Genomic DNA, 15859 nt, shown 5'->3' on the forward strand with positions numbered 1-15859 from the left:
TCTTCTAATGTTGGATTTATTGATGTGTTCAATTTTCCCACTAAATGACCCAATTTTAGATTCACTGGCCATTCAAATGATTGTTGATGCCCAACATCCTCCATAACCAATGTTTAATTCGGCCAACAAAGGAGCCCTTTTGCTTCTCCATGAGATCCCTCTAATGGAAATTCATCCCATTGTGTATGTGTTGTTTTTTGAGACCTTGGCAATCACAATTTAGCAAAAATGAACAATACATGTAGCAAAGGCCTTGCAATGGTTTGGAGTGTTGAGACTAGGATTGGTGCTGGTATGATTGTGGAGAAACATTGTTGCTAGAATGGAAAGATTTCATTACCTCCCCTAGGGAAACCACCTAAGCCTTGTGCATGGTTTGTTGGGTGATGAGCTTGGTGATAGCAAGAGTTCAAGAAAAACACACATGCATATAATGTTGCCCTTGCTTTCGTGTCACAAGGTGCTGAGATTGATGATTCGTTGCTTACTGGTCGTAATGGCTACACCTTTCAAGTTCATGGTTTCGTATATCATCATATAGGGACCATGTTGCCAGATGTTCTTGGTGTTGCAAGACTACGTCTTGCACAGCTATACATGTATGACACTGAACATGAGCTTGAAAATAGGATGAGTGCCATGTTGAATCTTGATTCTAGAACTTTGGTTTCATTACAAGAGATGATGCATGTTCACAACATTAATGCTCGTGCTTTCTAGACAGTCATTGAGAGAATGCTTGAGAACCTTGCTCTACTGAGATATATATGAGTATTACAAAGAGTTGCAGCACATCTCAGTATTGCTCTATTTCTATTAGCAATGACGTTGCAACCATTATGCCACAGCTTAGGTGATTATAACTCCTTGCATCATCGCAACACAAATGTGTATACACAAACTGGTGTTTGTGTTCCTATGTCCAACTTGCATTGCATCTACATGCCTTTATTGTATGTTCTTTTGTTTCCCAATGGAGAAGATGGTTTGGCATGTGAAGATACCTTATGAAAACATGAATGAAGAGATGTATACAGAGCAAACAATTATTCTGTTAGGAAAGTGGAGCACTACAAGATATAAGCCTTATACCGACGTTCAAAGACAAAAATGTTCATAAAGAAATTTGCCCCTGTCGTCACAAAAAACGTCGGTATTAGCAACACCATAGAACAGTCGCTATCAGCGTCGCTATTTGTGTCGCTATCAGCGTCGCATTTGCAATGCTATCATCGCATTTGCGACGCTGATAGCATCACAAATAGTGACAATGATAGCTACGCTGATAGCGACGTGTGTAGTAAATTTACAATGCTAATAGAGATGGTAACAGGGGGGGAAATTGTGGCGGGGCAACTTGCCACAAATAGCACTATGTGCTTTATTTGGGCCATACAAAAGAGTTTCAGTAATGTGTACAATGCTCGTCTAAATGAAGGCAAAGTGTACTTGAATCATAAGACTAATACATAAAATAAATACAAGATCACGTAATGAAAGTGAGAGTACAATCATGGCAAGATACAAAGGATAATAATAACATAGTGCATAGAAAATGCATACATAATTCTCATGACCAAAAAAGAAGAGCATGTGCATTCCACGTATCCAAGGGCGAGCTATAGATCCTCGCCATCTGAAAGCTCGTCCCCTTGCAAAGGAGCATCGAACAGACTCTACAAAAAAAGAAACAACTACACATCAGTCCACCATACAATAATGCATTTTAATTAAAATTAGTAACTATGGACAAGAAAGATGAGTGACTTATAGGGCCGCAATGTCCATACAATCGAGCGATCAATACAATGAGACCGTGACTCTTTGCATATCGAGTCTCTAGGCCGGTGGGATCGTGGTTTGTAATGGAAAGCTACAAAGAAAACAAAATACAAATGTTAGAAACATGATTGTTAGTACAAGGGATATTGCCAAAAAAAAAAAAAGCAAGCAGAATAAAAGAAAAACTTACAAAGTCCTCCAAATAAGTCCTGTGGCTGCCACTCCCAAGATGATGGATCACTCCTGCCTCCAGTCGTGCCCTCACCGATGCCCTAGAGAATCTGTAGTCTCAATCGGCGCTAGTCATCTGTGTCTAGCTACTCGGGCTTTGAGGCCTTACATGCGTCCGATCGTCTATGTGACATGTGCGCACGCATGCACTCCATCATCCAGCCTATGGAAAACCTATCTACTGCAGCGGGTACCGGAAACTCCTCATGCAAGGATGCTACTATGTAGTCCTTGTTTCCCTCTGGTATGTTCTTCCAATGATCCAACACATTGTGTCGAAAAACTTGTCAACATAACTCTCTCATACGAGCCATCACCCTCCCCTCATCATTCATGATGATTACTCCTGACCTATCATCTCCAAGGTATCCATAACCCTCTAGGGTATGCCTAAGATGTGTCCTCTCGACTTTGCAATGATACCACAATCTGTTGTGGAGCACATTTTATCAATACGCTCCACGCGGAAATGCCGTCCACGCGACCACGCCACACTATATATCTTGTACTGTACATTGAAACACTCAATTAGTTGTCATATATAAAAGGTAGATACGACAAACCCTAAACACGTCGTCACCTTTGGACTACATCCCCTCAAGAATCCCACTCCTCAGTTGAGACCTCCACCCCTTTGCGAGATGCTGCGGTCAAAGCTCCATGCAACCATCGCGTTGACATAAACCATGGCATCTCTTCCATGCCCTCGAGATATCGAATCGGTCGATGGTGTGTACTACTTCAAAATTTAGATCACACTTCTTTCCGATCTTTCCTGGCTTGCTCGTACCTAGCGAGCCACGTCTCCATGGAGATATGGTGCAACATACAAAAGCAATTCACTTTCTCCTCCATTGCAGCATCCATTCTTTTTTCTACCCCATTTCCAACCGCCACATCTCCGGTCAGTCTATCATCGTCCTTCAGGGACCATAGCATACTGTTGTCTGAATCCATCATTGGTAGCCACTGTGAAATATGCACTAGCACCTCAGACACCAACCAACCTTCAGCCATGCTACCTTCTAACTGAGCTCGTTGTCACACAAAGCCTTTCAAGGTTTTCATGAAGCGCTCCAAGAGGAACATCCATCGCGTATGGACAGGTCCAGCAATCTCCACTTCATCTACAAGATGCACAAGAAAGTGAATTTGTATCGTGAGCATGCTGGTGGGCAGGTATTTCTCAAAGAGACAGATCGTCTCCACTCCTCCCCGCCTTGCAAATTCAATAGAGGATGTCTTGATCTTCTTCTGTGAGATCCATTGCACTAAATTTGACAACCTGTAAATCGCCCCGCATATTTCTGGAGTAAGGCATCCTGCGATCACGATCGATAGTACAAACTACCACAAATGAGGAAGCATTATGAACAACGACTACACTCCAAATAGAAAAATATGCAGGCCACTTACAATCCATTCATAGTACCAACCTGACATATCCTATACCAATCATGAGATTTTAGCCCTGATAATTGGTCGTCTTTAGAAAATGCGGACCTGAGAGAACGCATCATACTCGTCGAAGTGCGGATAGACTTGATAATTTGCTTCACAATGCGCTCTTTTTTAGTGGACAAAACCCAAGGAGTGCGAGGTAGCTGCAAGCGAACATTAGCACTCAACTCCGGCCAAAGCGCCTCCATCTTGCCTACCTCCTTCAAATCCATTCATGCCCCTACAATGTCTCTCTTTCCTATGATGTGGTCCCATAGTAAGTTGTCCACTTTCTTGAAAATATGCATGGGATACAACAAGTGGTTGATCTGTAAGTGGGTCTAATATGGCAACTTGTAGAAAACTGAGAACTGTCGCATTCCGTTTGGATGTGACTTTGTGTGGACCATTTTCAGCTTGGACATTCATACGTACTAGAGGTCATCCAAGAAAACCTCCCTAAGTTCATGACCCTATAGCAAGAAAGTGGCATGTCCTTGATATACCATCTTCTTTATGGTTCGTGATCTTCAAGAGTCTAACTATGGCCCGCAAAATGAACATGCATGATAACCTAAGGTAACCAGACTTGTCCCAACACCTCTATCGAATGAATACAAACTTGAACAAGCTATAATAGATATTACCAACGAGAATGGAAGCCTACTTACCTGAGCACTCCCCGAATCCCAGAAAGTCATGCATGGTCCATATGAGAATGACTCGAATATTGGCAGACCGTCAACCATTGTGCTTGCTCATATCTTCCATGATGACCCCCTCCTCCCACAAAATCTTAAGCTCATCGACTAATGGATGAAGATACATGTCTATATTTTTTACTTTGTAGCGGTTGGGAACGAGCAAGCTAAGGATGAGATGTCCTTTCTTCGTAGAAGCCATGAAGGGATGTTGTAGTTGAGAAGGACTATAGGCCACACACTATAAGAAGTTGAGCGTAGACCGAATGCGTTCATGCCATCCATAGCAAGACCGAGCCAAAGATTTCTTGACTCTCGAACAAAGCCTCGAAAGGTAGAGTCAATATGGCTCCATGTGCGTGAATCCGCTGATATTTGTTAAACTCCATCTGTGGATCTATTCTGTGCATGCCACGTTGTCAAGCTTGCCATGCTGGACATATGAAACATGTGGTTTATGCGGGGGATTAGCAAAAAGTGTCTAAGAACTTTTTGAGGGATGGTTTACCTTTGCAAGTCCTATCGATACCTGTGAGCACCACACTTTGGACATGTCTCCATAGTCTCGTATTCTCCTCAAAACAGTATGCAATCATTGATACATGCATGGATGTTGTTGTAGTCCATGGCAAGCTTTCGTAAAACATGTCGCGCATCATCATGAGACTCAGGCATAGTATTTGCAAGTTATAATATATGATACTTCAGTAACTTGAAAAATATCATAAAATAATTTGAAAAAGCATAAATGTTTTTATGATAGTGTCGAAAAGAAATCAACGAAGTACAAGGTACCTGAACAACTCTGTCACACTCGCATCGCTCCACCCATATTTTGCTTGCACACTTAGGAGTGCAAGCAGTGTCTTCAGGTGAGATACTCAGCAACCATCATATAATGGTATGGATGCTTTCTCTCTAAGCGGATCAAATGTCTCGACATCCATGGGCATCAATGCATCGATCATTGCCTCCATCTCAAGCTCCAAGATTGTAGGAAAGTCTGGAAGGCTGCATGTCTCCTCTGGTGTTGACGATATAGATTGGGTAGTACCTTCCAAGTGGTGGATTGGCGCAGGCACTCCATCCATTGCACGCCCACGAACTCTTCTAACTGGCCACAAAGGGTGCACTTCTCCTTGGGACGAGACATCACCTCCCTGTAATAAATTTACCAGCCACACCCAATGTTTTTGTATATGATATTCAATTAGTTTGTGAATACAATGCATGATTAGTATACACTTTTATTACCATTTGCTCAAAATCTGAGATCGCCTAATCAATGATCTCTGATTGAAACTCACTGAAGCGTCATACCTGTTCTACAGACAATTGATATTTTCATCTAATTGCCAGCTTACATTGAGAGCAAGGACATGGGACATGCCGATTAAGGTACACCTCGCGATCTTGAACATCACGACCTTCATCATTTTCCATTTGGTCTACGTTACAACAAACTTTTTTTTTGTTATCATTCTTTTTTTCTTTCTTAAATTATTTGAGAGGGAATCTCTTCTCTTGTAACTTAATAAAATTAACGTATGTAAAGTCTCCATCCACCCATAAATTAACGTATGTCAGAGTGTTTCCCGTCTCATGGTATTGCACCGGACCTCATCAAACCTCGCCACCACCACCAGTACTACTACTATTACTACTGCTACAAACAAGAAAAGAAGAAGTTAAAGAATAAGATCTTACCCTCTCTTTATTTTTTATCCATTCATTCTCTTCTCTCCCTCTCTCTCCCCCTCTCTCTCTTTCTTTATTATGTTGTATGTTTATTCCCCCTCTCTCTCATTCCTTCTTTATTTTCTCTCTTCCTCTCCCTCTCTCATTTCCTTTAACAAAGCATCTCTCTCTCTCTCTCTCTCTCTCTCTCTCTCTCTCTCTCTCTCTCTCTCTCTCTCTCTCTCTCTCTCTCTCTCTTACTACTACTACTACTACTACTACTACTACTACTACTACTACTACTACTACTACTACTACTACTACTACTACTACTACTACTACTACTACTACTACTACTACTACTACTACTACTACTACTACTACTACTACTACTACTACTACTACTACTACTACTACTACTACTACTACGACGAAAAGAAGAAAAAACAACAACAACAACAAACAAGAAAAGAATAAAAAATCACTACTACTGCTACTACAAACAAGAAAACTAAACAATAACAAACAAGAAAAGAAGAAAAAAGTACTAGTACAAACAAAAAAACTACTACTACAACAAAAAAAAGAATAAATTAAAGAGCTACTACTACTACCACTACTACTACTACAAACAAGAAAATAAGAAATTAAAGAACTACTACTACTACTACCACCACTACTACTACCACTACAAACAAGAAAAGAAGAAATTAAAGAACTACTACTACTACTACAAACAAGAAAATAAGAAATTAAAGAACATGATCTTACCCCCTCTTTGTTTTTTATCCATTCATTCTCCTCTCTCCCTCCCTCTCTCTCTTTCTCTATTATGTTTAATGTTTTTTCCCTCTCTCTCTCGTTCCTTCTTTCTTTTTTCTCTCTTCCTCTCCCTCTCTCATTTCCTCTCTTTCTCTCTCAATGCACATCATTTTTAGCAAAAACAAGCAAAAGAAAATGAGAAAAAATAAAAACATACCAAGAGGGAACAAATGTTTCACCGCAAAGGCTCAAGGATGGATTCGGCGGCTCCTCTTCGCCCTCCGTACACTTCCTCCTCTTCTTTGCAAACGGCGGCGGTGGCGGTGAGAAGCTCTCATTCTCCCTCTTTCTCTCTTTCTCTCCCTCTCCCTCTCAAATACAAGATGCAGTTCGCTCTCCCTTTCGCTCCCTCTTTAGTTCGTTCGTGCAAAATGCCGTGCTCGGATTTTGGCCTGCTTTTTTCTTATGAGTACCATTGCTATTTGCATCATATTTGTGACGCAAATAGCGATGCAAATAGCGACGCCGCTAATTTGCGTCAAAAATGGCCATCGCTATACTCCTGTATCCTTGTAGTGGAATACTATGCATTCTGTCTTCAAGTTCAAAATGATACAATTGCATGTTTACTAAAAGGCATGTGCCTTCTTCAACTATTAATGGTGGACACATATTGCAGTATTGAACAATGCAGATTGACATGGTGTCGATTAAATTAGTTGACTTTGTACTCTCAAGCTTTTTTCGGCCTTGCTAACATGATAGTAGGTAATGATGGTCAGCATGTTGTTTTTGGAAGGACGGTTGGTAAGTGCATTGTTCTTCCCTCTTTGTTTACTGGAGGGCCTCGACACATGTATCAATCATACCAAGATGCAATGGTAATTGTTCATAGTAGGGGAAAGCCTGATTTGTTTATTATCTTTACTTGCAATCCGAGGTGGGAAGAGATCATGAGTGCATTACTTCCATGACAATTAGGTCATGATAGGCCTGACTTGACCATCAAAGTTTTCTACCAAAAGCACAAGGACCTAATGGGACACCCTTGTGAAGAAGAACTTGTTTGGGAGATTTGCTGCATATGTCATTGTTGTTGAGCTTCAAAAGTGAGGCTTGTTGCATTCCCATACACTTTTGATCTTGCAAGATGCATTTAAAGCTAAGGATGCAAATGACTATGGAGCTGTTTGAGACAATTATTGCTTGCAAATTGCATGGGCAATGTGGCTATCTAGGGGCAAATAGTCCATGCATGGTGAATGGAAAATGTTCGCAACATTATCCCCATAACTACATAGATAGAACTATGGAAGATAGCCATGGCTGTCCTATCTATATGAGAAGACATGATGGTAGATGTGTTATGGTAAGAGGAGCATATCTTGACAAGTGATGGGTTGTATCTTGTAACCCATACCTATCTCAAAAATACAAAGCTCACATCAATGTGGAAGTTTGCTCTACCACATTTGTCATAAAATATCTTTATAAGTACGTGTACAAAGGACATGATCATGCAACAATCAAGTTTTGACCCATGAGAGATAACTTTGCCTACCGTGAGCCTAAGATAACTGACAATGTTGATGAGATACAAATATACATTGATGCTCGGTACATTTCTACTTTTGAGGCCTATTGGAGGATCTATGATTACTTGTTGCACAACAAGAAACCTAATGTCTTTTGCTTGCAAATACACCTTGCTAGGGAGAATGTGGTGATGTTCCATGACAATGATGATATTAGGCAAGTGGTTGTAGATGACAACATTCGTTAGACAACCTTGATGGAGTGGTTTGTGTGCAATAAAAATTACCTAGAGGCAAATAACTTGCTTTATCAAGAGTTTCCCACAAAATGAGTTTGGAATTCCATTAGGCAAATTTACACCAAACGAAAAAAAGGGGATGTTTGTGGTTGCATTTTTTTTGTGCCATCTTCTATAGGTGAGCTCTATTACTTGCAAATGCTTCTCTCATGGAATGTAAGGGTTGCAAGTCTTTTGAGGATGTTCGGATAGTTGATGTCATGATGTATCCTTCCTTTAAATCTACTTGCATTGCAAAGAGCTTATTAGAGGATGACCATGAGTGGTATGTGTGCATGGAGGAAGCTATGGTTGCTCAAATAGGCAGACAATTAAGAGCACTTTATTCAATTCTATTGGTCTTTTGTGTTCCTATGCATCGAGGACAATTGTGGGATCATTTCAAGGTTCATTTGACAAACCATATTTTGCATCAACTAATGTCTTTGGGTGATCATGAGCATTCTATACAAGAGGTGGCCTTCAAATTGGGACTACTGCAATTCGAAGATATTCTACAACAACATGGGTAGAGTTTGGTGCAATTTCAAGGGGTGCTAGAAATTGATAGGTCCTTAATTTTCTTATGACAACCCTTTGATTCATGAGGAGTTGGATGTTGACACTGACCATTAATAAAATGTAGGCTATTCTATGGAGACGAATTTGAACGAGTGCCAAAGGAGGGTGTACTTTGAAGTGCTTAATGGTGTGAACTCATCATGTAACATTGTGTTGTTTTTGGATGGTCCAGGTGGGTCTAGGAAAACATATTTATATTACTGCTTACTAGCAAGATTGCGAGGGGGCAAAGTTGTGCTAGTGACTATTGTTGGGGTAAAAGGCCTCTGGGCTTGCATGTGTACATTGTGACCGTCCATTCTTTATTCATATATAATATGATAGTGCAATAAGGCTGTCAATTTAGTTAGACAGCACCTACATTGTGTGTGTTCTTCTCTCCCGCATCTTCCTCTTTTCCTTCTCCACTACCATTGCATCCCCTTCAACTGGTATCAGAGCTTGATCATGGAGCTTGGCCCGGCATTACTTGAGCCCGGATTGAAGACCTAGAGCTTGGAGCTTCAATGCCAGCCATGGCTTCTTCCCCCCGAGGTAAGATTTTATCTCCGGCATCTCCTCGGCCCTCATAGGCTCTTTGCAAGTGTTCCTTGGCTTTATTGGACACCTTGTATGCCCCCATTTTCCCCCTTATCCTTAGCATAATCAGCAGGCCCCACAATAGCAGCTCACGTTTTTTTGCGCCTGTTTCAAAATCTGGCTCAAAAATCCCATTTTTTCTCGTATCTTGGGCATCCGGAACCCGATTTAGGCAAGGTAAGAGTCTAACTTGGGGTTTTGGCACGCTCTGGACACAAGGGTGATGTCAGATCTGCCAAATTTTGATCACATTATTTTTTGTAACAGATCTGAGTTAATTTACAGTAAGAAAATGTCATACTCTCAGCTTATGTGATGCTTCTGAGGCTTAATATTTGATGCCCAAATGCTTTGGGGATATTTGCCCAATGTTTTGAGATGCTTTGGGACTTGGTTTGAGCTTCCATAGCTCGATTTATGCAAGGATTTGCTGCTATACATTGTTTGGGCAGCAAGGTTTTATCAGGGACGACTTATGCATAATGCTCTTTGTTGACATTCAAGTGTCCTGTTCGATATATTGATGCTTGGTCATCATGGTTTATACCGAGATATGCTATTTGAGAGCTGTTGAGCCTTGATTTGGATGCAGACACTTTGTTGTTGGTTGGGATTTATGCTACCTTGGTTGACATGTTATTTTACCTCCAGTTTGGTTATGTCTATGGTCTACGGGTGCTCCTGACTACTCGGGATGATATACTGATGTATTTGGATGATGCCACTTTGATGTTTATGCTCCAGGATGCTTCTTGAGAAAAGATTAGAGCTCAATTCTTGGTTCACTGTCATTTTCTTTGTAGTTGGTATTTCACTTGACAAGGTTTATGGCCCATGCTACCCATTATAGGATTGATGTCTAATGTGGATGTTTTTTGGGTTTGGCTGTAGTATGGCAGATGTTTGGGCTTGAATCAACTTGCATTTGAGAATTTTGTGGAGCAATTTGCATTTGGTTGGCTTATCACTTATGCAACTTGGACGCTATTTGGCCCTTAATGCCCTGATTATGGATCTTGGATTTACTTGGATGCAGATACATCTTTGAGTAGTGCTTGCTCCATTGTCTTGGCAGTTAATTATTGAGATTTCATTGCTCATTGATGCTTGGTTCTTTGCGGGTTACTCCTTGATCACTAGACTTCTTGACAGTGCTTGGGTTTAGTAGTTATGGCTTTGTTGCTTCTGTGTTGCCTAGCTTCAATGCTAGTTGGTTTGCTTTTGCCCATACAGGTTAGAGAGCTGTTGCTCTTGATGCTTACCCAGCTATGCACTTTGTCTACTATCATGTGCTTTACAGAGCCACTTATTTGGGAGCTTGACTCTTGTAGGATGCTTTGCCACTTGTCAGTCTTTACTTGACTTGGATGTTCCTAGGTGGCATGATATACTACAGAGCTATGCGTATGCATATGGTTATGGACTGATTTCATGGTTGAATACCATATGCTCTTATGACAAATGACTTATGCTTTATTGTGCTATGGTTGGTTATGCCATGCAGTTGGCTACGTGTTGGGGTAAAGGCGCCTCTGCCGTGCCGCCTCGTGTATTACTACACTAACAGTACCCGCCACTGCACACTGCAGGTGGCGGACGCCCGTCACGTCACTTTATTCTTTACATTCATTTTTTAGTGACTAGTAAATAAAGGAAGGCCCGGTCACACATTGTGACTGTTGGAGTTCCCATTTCTTGTCTCTCTCTTTCTTACTCTTGCTCTCCCGCCATAGCTCGTGTGCAAGCTTCGATCATTCTCACCCTTCAACTGGTGTCAGAGCTTGGCTTCCTCTTGCTCGAGCTCGACTCGGTGCTTCTCTACCTTTGCATCGACTCCCTTCACGCATTGGATCTCCATCCCGACAGCCATATCCGATCTCCCCGAGCTCCTGTCACTCCCCGGCTTCCTGAGCACCTTCCCGGCCTATTGAGGCACCTTCAAGGCATTGATACTGAGGTATTTGATCATTCTTTCAGGGTTTTATTTCAGTCTACAGGTTGCAAACAGCAAGGGCAGCCATGGCTTCAAACCCTTGAAGCTTATTCTCCTCATATTGTGCCTTATACCTATCAAGGCTCAAAGAGGCTTGTCATAGGCCTTTGATAGGCCCTTCTTGAGCCCCCCATTACCCCCTTTTCAGCCCATGTGGAGCAGCAGCAAGTTCAGCACCAATAGGGAAGATTGCACCATTTTTTTCCAGGCTGTTAGCACTCGTCTACTTCAGCTCCACACTTGGCCATTGCTTCTTGCTCTCTACCTTGATCAAGAGGGCTATAGACTTCATGTTTGATGTCATTCAAGCTTTGGGCATTGGTCTTGATCATTCGGGGCTGATTTCTTCAAATTTGGGACTGTCATAAACTGTCATAAGAGGCTGAAAACAAGGCAGCACCATTGGCATTAGCATTTGTTGCTTATACTCCATTCCGGTTGTGCTATTTGATGCCCGTATGCGGTCTACATGATGCCTAGTGCCTTGGGAATGTATGCACATGATTATGCCATGATTTTGGCCTGAAATATTGGCTGATTTGGGACTATTATTTACTGTTATATAGTGCTGGAAATAGGGTAGCCACACTTGGCATTGGCATTTGATGCTTATACTCTACTCCGGTTACCTTGTTTGATGCCCGTATGCGGTCTACATGATGCCTAATGTCTTGGGAATGTATGCATTCGATTTGCCCATGATTTGGCATTGTTTTTGGGCTAGAAATTGACAGTTTTGGACTGTTTAGAGCTGTTGTACATGAGCGGGCTGAAGCTCATTTTTCACATGTATTGCTTCTCTATCGATACCGGATGTATGCTATGGGTTATGTCATGATGTATTACACTTTGGGGATCGACTTTGAACTCATGATCGTGATTCTGGAATGCTTTTGAGCATCGCATTTGCTCCGTTGTTATTGGTTTTTCATTGGCAATTTGGTCGACTTGACTGGCATTTGGGCCGCTTATGCCTATTGTCTGTACTTGACGGATAAGCTCTATGCATTACATGCTTTGGTCCGTGGTTGATGCCTCTTAATTTGTCCATGCTTGACAGATATTTTGGAGCTCCGATTTGGATGTTTTGAGCACTTCCGACTCACATGGATATTGACTTTGGCTTGCTACTAGATGTATTGACTTGACAGAGATATTGCCATTGGGATTATGTCTTGCTTAGTGGTTGCTATATCAGTTGCTTCATGTATGTCATGCTCTTGGGAAGCGTATGACGCATTGACTTGGTCACTTATCACTGGTACTTTGTCTTGGGTTGCTTGAGCCCTTAACTCGATTGTATGCCTTTTGTGCCAGTGGGAGCATCTTGCATGCTTACTTGACCTTGAGTAGGGATTACATGCTATTGGAGCAGTCTATGTCATTGAGCAGTTATGGATGTATTGAGACTTTGGGATTATACTCCGACAATTGGATGTTGCATTGAGTATATGTCTTGGTTCACAGGATGCTTATGAGCTGAGTCTCAATTTTGGATCCGCTTTCTTTTTAGCAGACACCTATTTGTGTCAGGTTTTGGTAGTTGGTTCTATATTTTGCCTAGATTGTCTGGGGTGTGCCTCTTACTGGCAGATGCTATTTGACATCTCTCGGTGTTATGCTCATGTATTTTCACTGTCATTTGGCTTTGCTTTGTCCTCTTTATGATGGCTTTGGACCTAGCATTGTTTAGTTGACATTAGATCCAGTTTTGGGACAGTTTGCTCTCATTATTGCAATTTTGAAATTTATTACAGCAAGCATTTATTGGTGGACTGAGCAGTATTTTTTATGCTGAAATATCCTGATTTTGTGTACCGCACCTAGTACTAAGTGGGCAGCATCTTTTGGCACACTTTTCTCGCCATTTGGAGCTCATTTAAGTGGATTTTGGGCATTTTCTGCAGTAAAACAGCCAGCAGTTTTACATTGTCTATGCATTTCCAGCCTGCATTATGGCATCCTCTTCGACTGATAATGCCATATTTAACATCACAAAGTTGGATGGTACCAACTACTCTTATTGGAAGAGTCAAATTTGGCAGGTCTTGGTGCAGAAATCTCAGATTAAGCCACTTCGGTTGAGTGGGGAGCAGCCTGAAACTATGGACAATGACGACTGGCTTGAACTTGATGAGCTATGCAAGTCCACGATTGTATTGTCTCTCACTGAACAAGTACATTATAATGTATTTGAGGAAGTACAGAGTGCATGGGATCTATGAAATAAGATCAAGAATCTTTATGATAAGAAAAGTCTGGCGAGTCAAATGTACTGGTTGAAGCAGCTTATGGATCTGCGCATGAAGGATAATGCGATTATGTCTGCTCACTTGAGCCAGTTCCATGCTATACTGAAGAACCTGACTTCGCAGGATATCACCTTTGGAGAGGAAGTAACTCCTCTTTTCTTACTTGGGACTTTGAATGAGTCATGGGATGTATTGCGCAGTGCCCTATGTGCCTCTAGTGCTACTCTGAAACTGAATGATGTTGAGAGTGCTCTTCTGCAGGAAGATGTTAATCGCAAAAACTTGGATGCCTCTCGTGTTTCACATGCTTTGACAGTTAGAGGCAGGAATGACAGGAATGATCGTGGTAATAACCGTGGCCGTGACTCGCAGAAGGGTCGGTCTAAATCTCGTGGAAAGTCGCGTAGTAAGTCGTGTGGGCGCAACACTAATGTCACTTGTCATCATTGTGGGAAAAAGGGCCATATCAAATCATAGTGTCATGAGTTGCGCAATGAGAAGCGCAAGGATAAGGGCAAAGAGAAAGTGCAGGAGAAGTCCTCTGATCGCAGCATAGTACCTGCGAAGTCCAGCGTCAAGATTGAAGAAATTAATGTCATGCAGACCGAGGATTCTGATGGTAGTAATGAGTTCATACTTGCAGCTAGTTCTTTTGATGCTTCACACTTGACTAAGACACCTAGTATGTATGCACAGTGCTGGTTATTGGATTCAGGTGCGTCCTTCCATGTGACGCCTTACCATGAGTGGTTTCACTCTTACCACACTGTATCTGGATTAGTCAGACTTGGAGATGACAAGTCTCTTGATATTATGGGCTGTGGAGATATTCAGTTGCAATTTTCCACTGGCAGTTCCTTTTTGCTCAGGGATGTATGTCATGTTCCTGCGCTTACGCGCAGTCTTATGTCTGCAGGACAATTGGATGATGCATGGTTTCATGCCTGTTTTGGGGATTCTGCCTGGAAGATTACCAAAGGCAGACTTGTGCTTGCTAGAGGCGCCAAGGCTAGCAGCCTCTATCCTCTTGTTGTATCTGGGTCTTCTATAGACCAAGTTTTGGCAATGAGCTCTATCCCACATGTATCACTTTGGCAGGCCCGTTTGGGGCATATGTATTTGAAGGGAATGAAAATGTTATCTGGTTTGCAGTATCTTCCGCCTTTGAACTATGCACGTTTTGACTCGTGTGATCATTGTCTTTATGGTAAGCAGAATAGGTCAACGCATAAGAAATCGGGTAGGCCATGCATGAGTGAGCCCTTGGCTTTGGTGCATTCAGATGTTTGTGGGCCCATGCCGTGTATGTCTATGGGTGGCGCGAAGTACTTTGTTACCTTCATTGATGATTTTTCTAGGAAAGTGTGGGCTTATCCCATAAAGCAAAAGTCCAATGTCTTGGCAGTCTTTCAGCGTTGTCTTGCTCTTGTTGAGAACCAGACTGGGTATAGGCTGAAATGCCTTAAGACTGACAATGGGGGAGAATATGTCTCATGTGCTTTTGAGTAGTTTTGTGATGACAGGATATTAAGCGTCAGTTGACTGCCCCTTACACCCCCGCCCAGAATGGTTTGGCTGAGCACATGAACAAGATTATTCAAGAGTGTGTCCGCTCTATGCTTAGCCATGCAAACCTACCACAAAGCTTTTGGCCTGAGGCAATTAGTACGGCAGTGCATGTCATAAACCGATCGCCTTCTAGTGGATTGGATTTCCAGGTTGCAGAGGAAGTTTGGGTTGGTAAGCCACCCTCTTATGCGCATCTCCGTGTCTTTGGATGTGAGGCATTCTGCCATGTGCCCAAGGACAAGAGGAGTAAGTTGGATCCAAAGAGCATTAAATGCATCTTTCTTGGTTATGGTGATTCATGAGAGATGGGCTATCGCCTATGGGATCCGCAGGCACGAAAATAGTACGCAGCCATGATGTAGTCTTCCATGAAGACAAGATGCACAAGTAGCCTGAGAAAGTGGTTGAGATCCGCAGAGTGATCTTTCAGGAGGAGCCTAGAGCTCCTGCACCGCCAGTTGGACAGCCTACAACTGCA

Source organism: Lygodium microphyllum, chromosome 20 (genome assembly GCF_053477565.2).
Source record: "Lygodium microphyllum isolate KBCC chromosome 20, Lygodium_microphyllum_v1.1.10, whole genome shotgun sequence".
Lineage (NCBI taxonomy): Eukaryota > Viridiplantae > Streptophyta > Polypodiopsida > Schizaeales > Lygodiaceae > Lygodium > Lygodium microphyllum.